This window comes from Tursiops truncatus, chromosome 17, assembly GCF_011762595.2.
Source record: "Tursiops truncatus isolate mTurTru1 chromosome 17, mTurTru1.mat.Y, whole genome shotgun sequence".
Taxonomy (NCBI): domain Eukaryota; kingdom Metazoa; phylum Chordata; class Mammalia; order Artiodactyla; family Delphinidae; genus Tursiops; species Tursiops truncatus.
The window spans coordinates 40,800,086-40,814,252 of NC_047050.1; the positions used below are offsets into that span (position 1 = coordinate 40,800,086).

The 14,167-nt window shown below is 44.6% G+C and overlaps 1 long non-coding RNA gene across 1 annotated transcript in view; it reads right to left on the reverse strand.

Moving 5' to 3' along the window:
• Positions 1–14,167, reverse strand: part of LOC109548275 (uncharacterized) — a 389,180-nt gene that overhangs the window by 288,981 nt on the left and 86,032 nt on the right. Inside the window, exons 3-5 of the long non-coding RNA XR_004522820.2 lie at positions 8,561–8,694; positions 6,262–6,365; positions 2,618–2,696 (exon numbers count right to left, since the gene is read on the reverse strand). This is a non-coding gene — a long non-coding RNA (uncharacterized lncRNA). The remainder of the gene's footprint in view (positions 1–2,617; positions 2,697–6,261; positions 6,366–8,560; positions 8,695–14,167) is intronic.

The window sequence follows — 14,167 nt, forward strand, 5'->3', positions numbered from 1 at the left end:
CGCCACCAGGGAAGACCCTTGAGACCACTTTGAGGAGAGGATTCTGACAAGGAGGACCTGAGCCCTCACCTCAGTGAAGGGCACCAGTTAAGTTCCCTGTGAGGCATAGACAGGGGACCTGCTCTTCACCCTGTCCCCCTTCCCACTGGTAATTCTGGAAAGCTCCCAAGAGAAGAGCATGACAGAGAGGGAAGTCTTCCAGATCTAGCAGGGGAGATCCTCACCTCTTGGCTGGGGAGTCCTGCTGTAAGGCGAGGGGGAGGAAAGGGCAGAGTTTGGGACAGATGAATCCTTTTGCCTCCTCGAGGGTGGAGGCAGCTCTCTACATTCTCAGAATAATTCCCGAGCATCTATAGTACTGTTGTTTATTCCCCCACCACAAACCACTTCCGCTCCAGAGCCGACCCTACTTCCTCCCCATGACTAGGGTTTCTAGTTTGGTCCAGGAGCTCCAGCAGGCATTATTTTCCCTTTCATCATGGCTTTCAACTAACACACAGGAAGGAGCTTAGAGCCAACAGAAAACTTAACGCATCAATGCCGATGTCAGGAGATAGGACCAAGCCTGCCTCTTAGAACGCAACTTAAGCTGAAGGTAAGCACTAGATTCCAGGAACCTGAGTGGCCACACAGTTTGCCCAAGTTCATGTAAAAATGAGTCTTGTTATAAAGCAGTTCCTTCCTGCCTTCAGACACTTGAGTGAAATATGCTTCAGAAGGACTCATAATCGCTAGACACCAAATGAGCCACCAACCCAGGATTGCCCCTAAATTATTCAAGATGTTGGAAAAATACATACACAAAACAGATCAATCAAAGAAATCAAATACATGCCCTGCGGTTCTGAGACGATTAGGTGGGAACATTCTGCAATTACACACAAACAATTATTTCCCCCACTGAGTGGTATCAGAAAACTTGGAAAAATTAAATGCGGTATCATATCACCAGCCCACAGAATAGAAGGCGTCATCCTGAGCACTGGATATCAGTAAACAGAATTACAAAGCCTAATAGGATCACAGAACAAAACCTGAGGGAATCACCGCCTTTCAAACAAGACCATGATTATCTCCCTGTGTGAGCTTATGGGGGGCGGAGGAGGCAGGGGCGCTGTTCCTGATTCAAAGTTCTCAAGGTCACAGGAGGAGCACCTGGGGATGCCAGAGCTGATGGGCCGCTCTGCATCCCACCAGCACCCAGCACCCCAGCTGCCCACTTTGGGACAGTTTAATCTGACAGAACAAAGCAGCTGGAAGATGTTGGAGCAGAGAAAATCATGGCATGCCGAGGAGGCATTCTCCCTGAGCTCATTAAAAAGATATATTAATTGGGATAACTAAGCTGCTATAACAAATAAATCCCAAATTTCCAGGGACTTCACAGAATAAAAATTTCTTTCTCTCTTAAGTACCATTCCAATGTGGGCGTCCTGGCCAGCGGACAGCTTTCTTCCTTACGCCGATCAGGGCCCACCAGCCCTCCAGAGCAGCAGCTCTCTGCCTTGGTCATCTTCTAGAACATCTGGGGAGCTTAAAACTCTTGCTGCCCCCCAGAGTTGTGTGTGGGGTTTTGGTTTCCCCAAAACACAGTCTCAGTGATCAAATCACATTCTGTGAACGGGTATGCAATGGAAAGCACAAACCCTGGAGGCAGCCTCATCTCCCCAACTCATCTGAGGGCCCTGAAGAATCAAGGCCATAGTATATGACTATCTGTGACCATTTCCTCTCCCCACCCAGTAACCAGCATTGTCTGGGGGGTGGGAGTAGCAGGTACTTCGAGTCCACTAGCACAGCCCACACTGAGAGTGAAGGTATGAAAAGGTAACCAATCAAATGGAGAACTTTAGCAGCCAAGGAGAGTGCTTGGTGTAGCCCCATTGGCTGGGAACCAGAGTGGCCTCTGTATTTAAAGCAAAAGAGGAGCCCATTTTCTGCTTGGCTCCAATCTGGAAGTTACTCTTTTTACCAAATTAAGCCACAGGGGAAGCCCCTTCGCCGTGTCACAGTGTAGAGGCAGTGGGGCAAGCCCAGCTCCTCAGGGGCAAGTCCCAGTGCTTTGGGAAAAGACAGCCTGTGACACCTGGGGTCAGCAGGAAGTCAGTGTTTTTGCTGAGCTTGGTGAGGGACGTTAGCCTCCTTTAAACACCATCAATGGAGACTCAGGCTGAAAATACACTGGGAGCAATGGCAGAGCAAGACTGAGAATTCTCTCATAAGGGCCAGAAACAAGCAATCAATAGTCCCACAGACTGGTCTGGGACAAGAGCAGCGAGGCCACATGACAAAGGGTCAACAGGGTCAGGGTGTGTAAGAAAGAGGCCTGCATGAGACCAGGGCTGAGCTGGTCCCTTGGCCACACTTGGTTGAGGATCTTACCAGGAGGTTGGGAAATGGAAATGAATCCCTCAACACCACTGGATGGTATTCATGATTGTTGCAAATGGCCAGCTTGGGTCACCCCTAAAGTAATCTACACGTGCTCTGATTCCACAGTGAGAGTTCTGTCATTCCCAGCATATCCCATTTGTCATCTTTTATAGTACAGCATAATACCCCTCCCAGCGTTAACTGTAAATAGATTCCCAGCCTGGATGTGCCCCGCCAGACTCACACAGTCAAGATCCCAGTGTCCAGAGTGAGGTAACCAGGCAAGCAGTTTACTCCACAGGGAACACAGCTGTCAGCAGCATCTGAAAAGAAGAAAAAGAGAAAAGAAAAGAAATACAATGGAATACTACTCGGCCATGAAAAAGAATGAAATAATGCCATTTGCAGCAATGTGGTTAGACCTAGAGATTATCATACTAAGTGAAGTAAATCAGAGACAAATATCATATGATACCTCTTATATATGGAATCTAAGAAAATGATACAAGTGAACTTATTTACAAAACAGAAATAGACTCGCAGGTATAGAAAACAAACTTATGGTTACCAAAGGGGAAAGTGGCTGGGGAAAAGGATAAGTTCGGAATTTGGGATTAACTGATACATACCACTATGTATAAAAGAGGTAAACAACAAAGACCTACTGTATAGCACAGGAAGCTATATTCAATATCTTGTACTAACCTATAATTGAAAAGAACCTGAAAAAGTATATATTTGAATCACTTTGCTGTACATCTGGAACTAGCACAACATTGTAAATCAACTATACTTCAATTTAAAAAATTAAAATTAAAAAAAAGGAAAAAAGGAAAGGAAGGAGAGGATGGGAGGAAAGGAAGGAAAAAAACTCTCAGTTCTGGGAGGGCATACAGCGTACCCTAAATAATAGAAACTCAGGCATGAAGAAAATATAGAATCTAGTACGGGCTCTGGCAAAAACTAATTTCTGTGACCTTGGACATGTCCCTTACCATCTCTGGGCTTCAGTGTCCTGTAAAGAGAGACAGTTGGACTAGAAGTTGTAAGGCCTCTTCCAGCGCTGTGATACTTCCATTCAATGGTGAAGATGATTATGGAAAATTGAATTTACCTAAAGTCAAGTCTTATACAAGAGAACTTTATGTACATCTCTAGTCATTTCTAAATGACATGTGAAAGAACTCAGTTTAGAAATGATGCAGGCCTCTGCTTTCTCTCCTCCCTTTCAGCTCCTGTTACCCTTGGTCATTACTGCTGCTCATGAAGGTTGCCATTAGATGAAAAGCAGGTGAAAAGAAAATGAACTACAATTCCATCATTTAGTTTTCCTTACTTAGTAAAGAGCAAATCGCAAGAAACAACATGCAGATAAGTACAGGTGGGAACTCTGTACATCAAAGAGGAAAAGCAGAAGGAGGAAGGAAATGTAAGTGTTGCTTTATACAGCCACGATGGGCTTCTCTGTCCCAGGCATGCAAGGAGAGCCAACACATAACGGCCATCTTTCCTCACCCTCTGCTGAGGAGACCCAAAAAGCATGTGTGAGATTTAAATTGGATGATTTGTCATGATAGCTCAGATCTGGAGTGTGTTTTCCCATTAAAGCCCTGGTCTTCTCCTTCTTACAAATGTGTGCTTTCATGCTATTTGGGCTGTTTCACATTGCATATAAAAAGGCAGCAGCAATTGTATGAATCTGCCCATCTCACATGTACCATGCTCAGTTGGTCAGCGTAGCCTTGGTGATGAGGTCATCTTCCAGGACTTTTATATTCAGGAGGTGTTGGGGCAGCCGTTCTTCCCTAGATATATTTATGCTCAGCACTGTAAACTGAAATATGGCCACAGCTACAAAAGAAGAGTATGAAACAGAGATCTATTGTGTCTCAAAAGTCAAGCCGCTACTTGGTCATTGGATAAATGAGGATAAGATAAGTTACCCTTACAAATAACTGCAAAGATTTAGGAGCCTGAAGATCAAGAAGTGAATTTCTTTCTCCTGTAAGAGTCCAGGTGCCCAGGCTGACAAATGCTCTGCCATCTTCAGAAGGCAGCTGCTGAGGTCTCCCTGGGAACTGCCCTCCCAGTTCACCAGGAGGGGAAAGGAGCATGAAGGACCCACAAGGGCTGGGCCTGACAGCTGTATCCACTACTTCCACTCACACCCCACTGGAGAGGACTTGGACACATTGTCACACCTAAATGCACAGAAGGCAGGGAAATGTAGTCTCACTGTGTGGCCAGAAATGGGGTGATGAATTTGCATAAACAGCTAGTGGTCTCTTCCACTTTTTACTTGCAGGTTGCAATTCATTCGTGCATCATAAAAATCAATTTAGAAAGTGCAAATTAGCATTTTTTTAAATGGGATGGAAGAGAGGAGAAGGGAAGGAAAGCATAGGGAAGGGAAGGGGAGGGGAGGAGGGGAGAGGAGAGGTCAGAGACTAGTGCATGTAGGAAGGTTAAGTAGTGTTTAATGAAATTTGTATCAGTTGTATGTGTGTTAATAAGATATGTCACATGAATTTCTTACTGTGGGTCACAGTCAGAAAGATTTGAAAGCCCCTGGCTTAGCCACACCTTCTTTTTTTTTTTTTCTGCGGTACGTGGGCCTCTCACTGTTGTGCTCCGGACGCACAGGCTCAGAGGCCATGGCTCATGGGCCCAGCCGCTCCACGGCATGTGGGATCTTCCCGGACCGGGGCATGAACCCGTGTCCCCTGCATCAGCAGGCAGACTCTCAACCACTGCGCCACCAGGGAAGCCCAAGTTTTTTTGTTTTTTTTTTTTAGCCACACCTTCTTAAGTTTGTTGTTTAAAAATCTAGGAAGATGAGTTTTTTTCAACCCACAGATATCTCTTATTGTAACATCACACTAACACCATTAGTCATTCACTGTAGAGTAGAAACTGGTCTTGGACACCACAGAATGGTGGGAATGTGTCCATTTATTCATAACAACACAGAACTAGATTTCCAGTTAGAAAGCCTGAATTCAGATCCCCACTGCTAGTCCCCATTGTTCATTCATTCATTCACACCACAAACATATACTGAGCACCCATTATGTGCCAGTCACAGCGCTAGTGCGGAAGATAAAGCATTAAGCAAATAATCACGGCCCCTGCCCACACTTTGAGTTAGAGACAAATAATAAACAAGAAAACAAAACTGATAGCTACAGAATGTGAGTGGCATGTTCTGTTAACCTCTTAGTGCTTCCATTTCCTGATTTATAAATAAGTATCATATATCAATACCTCAAAGGTACATGATGGTACTTTGTAAGTGTGTATACTTAGGTAAGGAATTACTTTATTCAGTGATGATTTGCTGAATGCTGATCCCATACTCAAGAGTGTAATAGGACCATGGAGTTTAGCTATTAGCAAATCAAACAACCTCTTTATAAAGTGGCCTCATCTAGTGTTACAGGTTGAATCATGTCTCCTAAAAAAAAAGATATTTTGGAGTCTTAACCCCCAGGACCTCAAAATGTGACCTTATTTAGAAATAGAGTCTTTGCAGATGTAGTCAAGTTAAAATAAGGTCATTAGGGTAGGCCCCGGTCCCACATGACTTGTGTTCTTGTAAAAAAGGAAAGACTGGACACACACACACAGGGAGAACGCCATGTGAAAATGAAGGCAGAGGTCAGGAGGATGCATCTACAAACCAAGGAACACCAAAGACTGGCAGCAAGTCGCCAGACACTGGGAGAGGCATAGAGCAGACTCTCCCTCACCGTCCTCAGAAGGAACCAACCCTGCCCACACCCTGCTCTAGGACTCCTGGCCTCCAGAACTGTCAGAGAACCAATGTCTGTTGGTTAAGGCACCCAGTTTGTGGTACTTTGTCAGAGCGGCCCTAGGAAACAAACACACCTGGAAACCGAGACCCAGGGCAGCAACTCCAAGAGTCCAGACAGTTCTGTACCTGGACTTCAGGTCATTTCCTGATGGACGATTCTAGGGCTCAAGGCTACCTGCTGAGTGGAAAAAGCAAAAATTAGGGCCATTTGCCTAATTTTCTTTTTCCCTTTAGCACTTTCTGGAATAGAGTTGTCATAAAATGGATATAATGCCATTATTAACATCATTAGCAACAATTCACGTATACAAATCTTAGTGAGAATTAGATTTTAATGTTTCCTTACACCAAATGCTAGAGCCAGCTGCACCCAGCTAACTTGTGGGAACAAAACTGGTTAAGCCGATGCATGATTTATTTTTACTCCTCTAGAAAGTTGACACTTTATTCATTAAACTACCCCCTTTAACACATTTCTAAATCATTGCTTTCCACTCTGATTGTCTAGTTCTCATTTCTGAATTTCAGCTGGAGTGGCTTTGATGATGAATTCTGTTTTTTACCTGACAAGGGAAGTTAAAACCGCCCCCTCCTGAACATTTAAAAGGGAAACTCAGGCCCTTTTTTGTCAGGCTGTTTATCATACCTTGCAAATACTCAAATCCATTTCCTCTGGAAAAGGTTTGTCTTTCTATGACAGGCATATAAAAAGGTTTTATTACAGTACTCTATTCATTGGCGCTGCTCTGCCTGAAGATAAAAAGGAATTCATTTTCTGGATTTTCCTTGAATGTCAGCTCTACAGTTTCCTTCTATTATCAGAGTTCTTAACCCAAGAAGAATGGAGGGGGAGGAGAATTCAAGTTAATATACAATATCAAGCTCCATTATTGACTAACATGAATATCAAAAATCCCCAAATAAAATATGAATTTAAATGAAAGCAGTAAAGACCAAAAAAAAAAATCTCTATAGGGATTTAATGGCAAGCAATCATTGGATTTACTTGAAACACGCTACGCTGCATGCCTCCCCAAATCTGGAAAATCGCTTCAGCATCAGCTCTTAGGTACAGCCTGATCTGTCAGTTATGGTATAGAGCAGTGCCGCTCAGGCTTTAATGTGTTTGTAAACCACCACGGGGTCTGGTTAAAATGCAGATTTAGGGCTTCCCTGGTGGCGCAGTGGTTGAGAGTCCGCCTGCTGATGCAGGGCACACAGGTTCGTGCCCCAGTCCGGAAAGATGCCGCGGAGCGGCTGGGCCCGTGAGCCATGGCCGCTGAGCCTGCGCGTCCGGAGCCTGTGCTCCGCAACGGGAGGGGCCGCAGCAGTGAGAGGCCCACGTACCGCAAAAAAAAAAAAAAAAAAAAATGCAGATTTATATTCAGTAGGTCTAGCCTGGGGCCTGAGACTCTACATTTCTAACCAGCTCTGGGGTGATGCAGGACGTTGGCTTCACTCATCCTTGAGCTGAACCTGTCAGAATAACATAATTATGTCTCAAAATTACATAACAGGCTGGGGTCCCAATCTCATACTAATCTGCACCCACTCCTAGGATGCAGTGCTGTCTGGGCATGTCCAATGGGCTGGTGGAGAGTCCATGTCTGGTGCTGACACCAGCCAGCCCCAAGGACTCATGTCTGATGGCGTTGGAGAAAGCTGCAGACGGAAGCTGTGTGCAGGAGAGACCCGCGAGGCTTGGAGACGCCGCAGGGGAGAAGGGAAACATGCCACGGCGTAGAGCATAGCTTCACCTCTGCGTGGGGCTGCACTGGCTTCTGGGCAGGAAGACTGCGGGGGGGTCGGGCACCACACGCATCCTTAGGGTTTGCAGATTGGGAGGAATCAAGAGACTGCACCGTCGTGGCAATCATAAGAGAGTCCAAAATGGAAACGCTGCTCAGGAGCAGGTAACTTGGTGGCCGTTTGAATGGGGCTGGAGCTCATTCATTACACAGTGGGGGGCAGGAACAGGGGCACTTGAGTCCCCGAAATCCATGTAAACACAGGAGGCTTGAGGAGATTCGGGTTACACTTGCTTCTAGTGGTTGGGGGCTCGGGGCAATGAAGTATGGATGAATCACTGTCAGTCTATCGCTGTGCCCAGGAAAGCAACTCAAGCACAAACTATAAGTCTTCAAATGATGAGACGTGTTTATACCTTTCAGCCACAGACATCTCTCATTTCATAAGCCAAGGAGATGGCCAAACCCCATGTCATATAAATTAAGTACTGTGTAGGGATGAAAGAGATCGGGGAGAAGGGGAAGGAACCACCAGTTTAATTTCTGTAACATCAAATCTGGGAGCACTGTAAGTTCAAGTGAAGTCCAATAAAGGATAAATGATCAAAATCAGCCTTCAGCCGACCTTGCTAAGCCCAGACACATTCAGTAACTTCTGTCCCTGAGCCTGGCCACGTGGACTGTGAGCATCTTTGTCATCTTGAAATTCTGTTTTCAGTGACTTTTACATGCCACTGGTGGCTGGTTCTCTCTTCTGGCCTAAAGAAATGGATAATAATTTTGGTAACAGGAACCAAGTGATATAGAAGAAGCTGAAATTCCTTCTTTCCATTTCTTGTTTATTTATTACGACAGTCTGACGAACAAACCAAAGACACTGTCTGTCCTTCCGCCTTTCCCCACCAGCAGCACCAGAGGGCTTTCCACTCCACTCCGAGCAGTGAGATGCTCAGAGCAGTGAGAGGCAGGGTGGTGCTGGAATGCACTGCAGTGGGAAGAAGACCAGCAACCTCAGTGCCACCTCTGGGTAGCACCAGTCAGTGAGAGAAACCCCACAGTTTTGCACGGTCTGAGCATACTCATAACCAGTCATGTGAGGCTCCTAGGATAACCTTGATGCAAACTGGTATATGTCCCTTGCTAGTGCTCTTAGTCACTCTGATGGTCAGTTGCAGCAGCTCAAGCCCAGCTGATGCTCTATCCCCTCCCCCACCCCCCAGTTCCATTATACTAATTATGTGACCTATGCCTCAGTTTCCTTTTCTGTGAAATAGGAATCCAACAGGACAAACCTCGGAGTATTGTTAAGAAAATAAGTGAATAATGCATGGAGAGACTTAGTGCACTGTCTGGCAAACAGCAAGTGCTCCATAAATGCTGCTGCAGCTTTTGCCCCGCCTTCTACTGCCAGGAAACAGGGGAGCATAGTGGTTAGAAGCATAGGCTGAGGAGTAAGACTGCCTGGGTGTGCAATCCCATCTGCACTGCTAACCACTGGCAAGTCAACTGTTCTCTGCCTCAGTTTCCTCTCTTAAAACATGAGGATGCTTATAACAGTGACTACCTCACAGCGCTGTGGGATAATCCGTGGAAAACACTTAGCACACAGAACCTGACATACAGTAAGTACTTCAGTACACTTATGTGCACTTCTATTGCTCCGTTATTACTCTGACCTGACACCGTTAAAGAGAAAGCAGCTTCCACTTGAGCTCTGTGCAGAATGTCACAAACCAACACCCTGGTACAGGTCACTCACATGCTGGCATCATTTCCCTATTCACACTGTTCTGAATGATGCTACTTATTCGTCCCAATCTCAGCAGGGAAAAAACGGAAAGTCGCTTTCTCCAGTTACACTTTAGCTCATGCTCTTCCCCAGACAGAGAGCTGAGTCAAGGGAGGAGAAGTAATTTTCTGAAGCCTTGACGAAATCTTTATTTAAACCTTATAAACACTGCAAAACATTGTTGAGGATTTGGATTTTCCCCACCTGCCAGCTCCTCACAGCTTGTCCAAGGAAGAAAGACATAAACTTAGGTAAATAAAGGAATTTTAATAAAAAGACTCTGCCTCTTTTGCTTTTTGGCATCAATAAAATTATTTTCCAGAATCCTCTAACAGATTGTAAATAAGTCTTTTTTGAGAATCCCTTTCATTTGGACCTGCCTTCTCCCTGAAGCCTAATGGAAGTTGGGTGGGGCCGGGGGCCGGGGGAGGGGGTCCCTAAAGCTAGAAATCCTTCAAGAAAAGATTCATGGCTTCACAGGCCATTAACACAAAGCCTCAGATCTCATCCCAGAAGCCTGCTCCATGACAAGTTTCCAGCAATTACAAAAACCAGTAAATTTTAGAAATGGTAGAAAAAGACCAAATGTATAGCTGGCAGTCAAGGCGGGCTCTAGGCATGCTTGTCTCTGAGACCCTGAGTCATGTACCACAATGCTCATTGCAGCTCTATTTACAAAAGCCAGGACATGGAAGCAATCTAAGTGTCCATCGACAGATGAATGGATAAAGAAGATGTGGCACATATATGCAATGGGATGTTACTCATCCATAAAAAGGAATGAAGTTGAGTTATTTGTAGTGAGGTGGATGGACCCAGAGTCTGTCATACAGAGTGAAGTAAGTCAGAAAGAGAAAAACAAATACCGTATGCTAACGCACATATATGGAATCTAAAAAAAAACGGTATTGACGAACCTAATGGCAGGGCAGGAATAAAGACGCATCCATAGAGAATGGACCTGAGGACAGCGGAGGGAAGGGTAAGCTGGGACGAAGTGAGAGAGTAGCATTGACATATATACACTACCAAATGTGGCTAGTGGGAAGCTGCTGCATAGCACAGGGAGATCAGCTCGGTGCTCTGTGACCACCTAGAGGGGTGGGATAGGGAGGGTGGGAGGGAGGCTTAAGAGGGAGCGGATATGGGGATATACGTATACATATAGCTGATTCACTTTGTGGTACAGCAGAAACTAACACAACATTGTAAAGCAATTATACTCCAATAAAGAAAAAAAACACTGAATTGTACACATTCAAATAGTGAACTGTATATTTATACAAATTTTATCTCAATAAAAAAATTGCAAACAAAAAAACTTACACATGCCAAGTCCTACGTCATCAGGTCTCTTCTATGGAAAATGACTCAGAACCTATCTTACACCAAGGCAGTAGAGGCGTTTGCTTATGTGATATGATTTAAAGCACACTGCCCCCACTATAAAATTTCCCCCCATACATCTCCCACAGTACCTGAAATACTGTCATTGGGGATTTTGCTGCTTTGGATTCAATCTTTACGGATTCCATAAGTCCTCTGTTGAATTGCAATAGCACCTTGCTTAGAATAACATATAAAGTTGTAACCAGGAACAGCAGGCTCAAAAAGAACAGACTAACAGACAAGGGAGTTGTAACAGAAAACTAAGAAGGGGGAAAATGGGTCTAGGGAATAAGGGATTATTTTCTTCAAAAAGAGCAGAGATGGTCCTTGGGTCAACAAGGGACGACATAGCGGCCCTGGGTTACAGGGAAAGGGCCAAAAAAGAAAGGAACATGAGAAGGGATCAGGAAGAAATCTCCCTCATTTCACAGTCCTGTTCAGCACCAATTTGGTGATGGATCACAAGTGAAAAACTGTTGGATAAACTACTCCTCAGTTTAGTGTGGTACCTGGCTACTGTGTCACCTCCCACTGTCTTGCCCCCATCTGCTTCCCCTTCTCTTGCTCCACCCAGTGACCTTCTCCCTAAAACCAACTGAAACGTGCACCTTCCTTTAAAAATGACATCAATATGGGAATCAGGTACTGCAGCAAGGGAGCAAGGGATACATTCTGGTAGGGAGATGGGGCCCTTTCAACGGGCCTCTCAAATCACTACATTGTTGTGACAGCTTGTTTCATTCTACACAAGACCAGGTTGGTTGGTTTTACTCTATGTGTGTCCTAGAGAGCCAAAGTAGAGTCCCTTCATTCATTTATCAAGTATGTATTGAGTACCACCATATACCAGGCACTGGAAGTCTTAGGAGTTCCCAAAAGAAAGCCATACTGCTGACTTCAAGGACCTCATGTGCTGGTAAACCAACTCTCCAAAATGTCATAGCCTTGATTTGGTAGCAGTTGCCAAAAGTCATGATGTAAATATTCCCACTGTGGCCAATATCAAGGCACCCACAGTTTAGCAGCAGGCTCACAACACTCCTGAACGTGTAACAGTCAGTTCCCCGCCTCCCCTCTCCGACCAGTTGATAGCTCAGGTACAACCACGGGCCCTCAGAGTTGAGTGAGGGAGACAAGAATATCAGGATACAGGGACAGGCACAGAGTGCCGTGGAACCACACAGGTAAGAGACAAGTTCTACCTGCAGAGGGTCAAAGAAAACACAGAAAAATCATAGTCTCCAGTAATTGAAGGAGAGAGTTTAATATTTCAATGCCCCACTAGACTGTAAGCTCGCTGAGACCAGAGCCTGTGCTTTCTTTCCTACCGTATCTGTCTTTTAATGTCTTTCAGTAGACTTTTCCATATATGGCATAGATCCATGTTATAGCTATTAAACTGAGATTTTGAAGGAGATGGAATTAATGTAAGTAGCTTGCCCCTTTTTCCCCGATGGCTGTACAAGTGGTTTTCAGGTTTTACAAAAGGAAACCTTACCATTGCTAAGTGTACCCTGAAAACTCACTTTATTATTTTGACTTCAGTTTTAATTAACTGTGCATATGGCTGCCCACTCATTAGGGTCAGATGGCCCAGCTGGGGATGGATCTTCTTGGCATCTGGGCTGAGTTAGCATGTGCCTTTGAGATTTGAGTGTGTGACAAGAGGCCGTGAAGGAGAAATTCAGGAAAGGTTACAGACTCAGGTGCCAAAGCAACTGCACTGGCTCCTCCAAAGTGAGCCGAAAAGAAAAAGCAGCCATGGAGAAATGTCCCCAGAGCCACAAGTCAAATTCACCCTGCCGTAGAGGTTGACTGAGGACCAATCAAGGCCACGGAGGGCTGGACAGCGGCTAAAGGGTCTGAAGGTTTTAAGACTTGGCAACTTCCAAATAAGAATTCACTGACATGCCACTAAATCCAAAAGCAGAGAATGCCCAGGGGCCCAGAAAACACCACTCCACAGAGATGCACGTCACACAGACGATCCCTTCTGTTGGTGCTATTGCTACAGCTCATATTTTAATGCAAAGCCCCAAAAACACTTAGTGGAAAACAGGCTTATAACCCTGGCAGACCACACGGCTTTCTGCCTTCCAGAAAGAGGCTTCCTTTCCGGAAAGTGTATGTTTCCATGTACTTATTTAAAATCATATAGTGGAGTTGTATCTATCAATGTCAAAACAACTGCCCTGTTTATATTAGTTGGGGAAAAAAATCCATTAATCCATTATTGACATTGTGTAGACAAACTGTTGATTCACTAAATTTCCAGCTGGCTGCTAAAGTACCTGGAATGAAAACACCACTCCAGAACATACGTAAGAAATGCGAAACAAGAAAATACTTAAGTAACTAGCAAAAGCTTCTATCATCCTGAAACATCAATTATAAAAGGCCAATTACTCTCAAGTTTTCTTTGATTCCTTTATGGAAATGAATAGTCCTTCACTGGGACTTTCCGGGCAGTCCAGTGGTTAAGACCCCGCGCCACTGCATGGGGCATGGGTTCAATCCCTGGTTGGGAAGCTAAGATCCCCCATACCGTGCATCCTGCATGCCGCGCGGCTTGGCCAAAAACTAATAATAATTCTTCACCAGTAGCTACCAACTTCAGCCCTTCCCCTTTCAATAAAAATCTTTGTGTGAACTCTCTTTAATTCCAGTTTTCTACAGCACAAGTACATCATCAGATTGCTCCAGGAGCCCTGCAGACATTTGCTCACTAGATGAAGCACAGTGGTAACTAATATCTCATATACTACATGTTAGAGCATAAAAAGTTACTAGTCTGGAGATTCAGTAAAACACCAAATATTTTCCTGAAATCATTAGAATTTACAAAGCAACAATATTAATACAGAGTATGTACTGAATCATATATATTACTTGCATTCTAGCTACTTCAAAAAGTATTTGATGAGAAAACCATAATTCAAAAAGAGTCATGTACCACAACGTTCATTGCAGCTCTATTTACAGTAGCCAGGACATGGAAGCAACCTAAGTGTCCATCAATAGATGAATGGATAAAGAAGATGTGGCACATATATA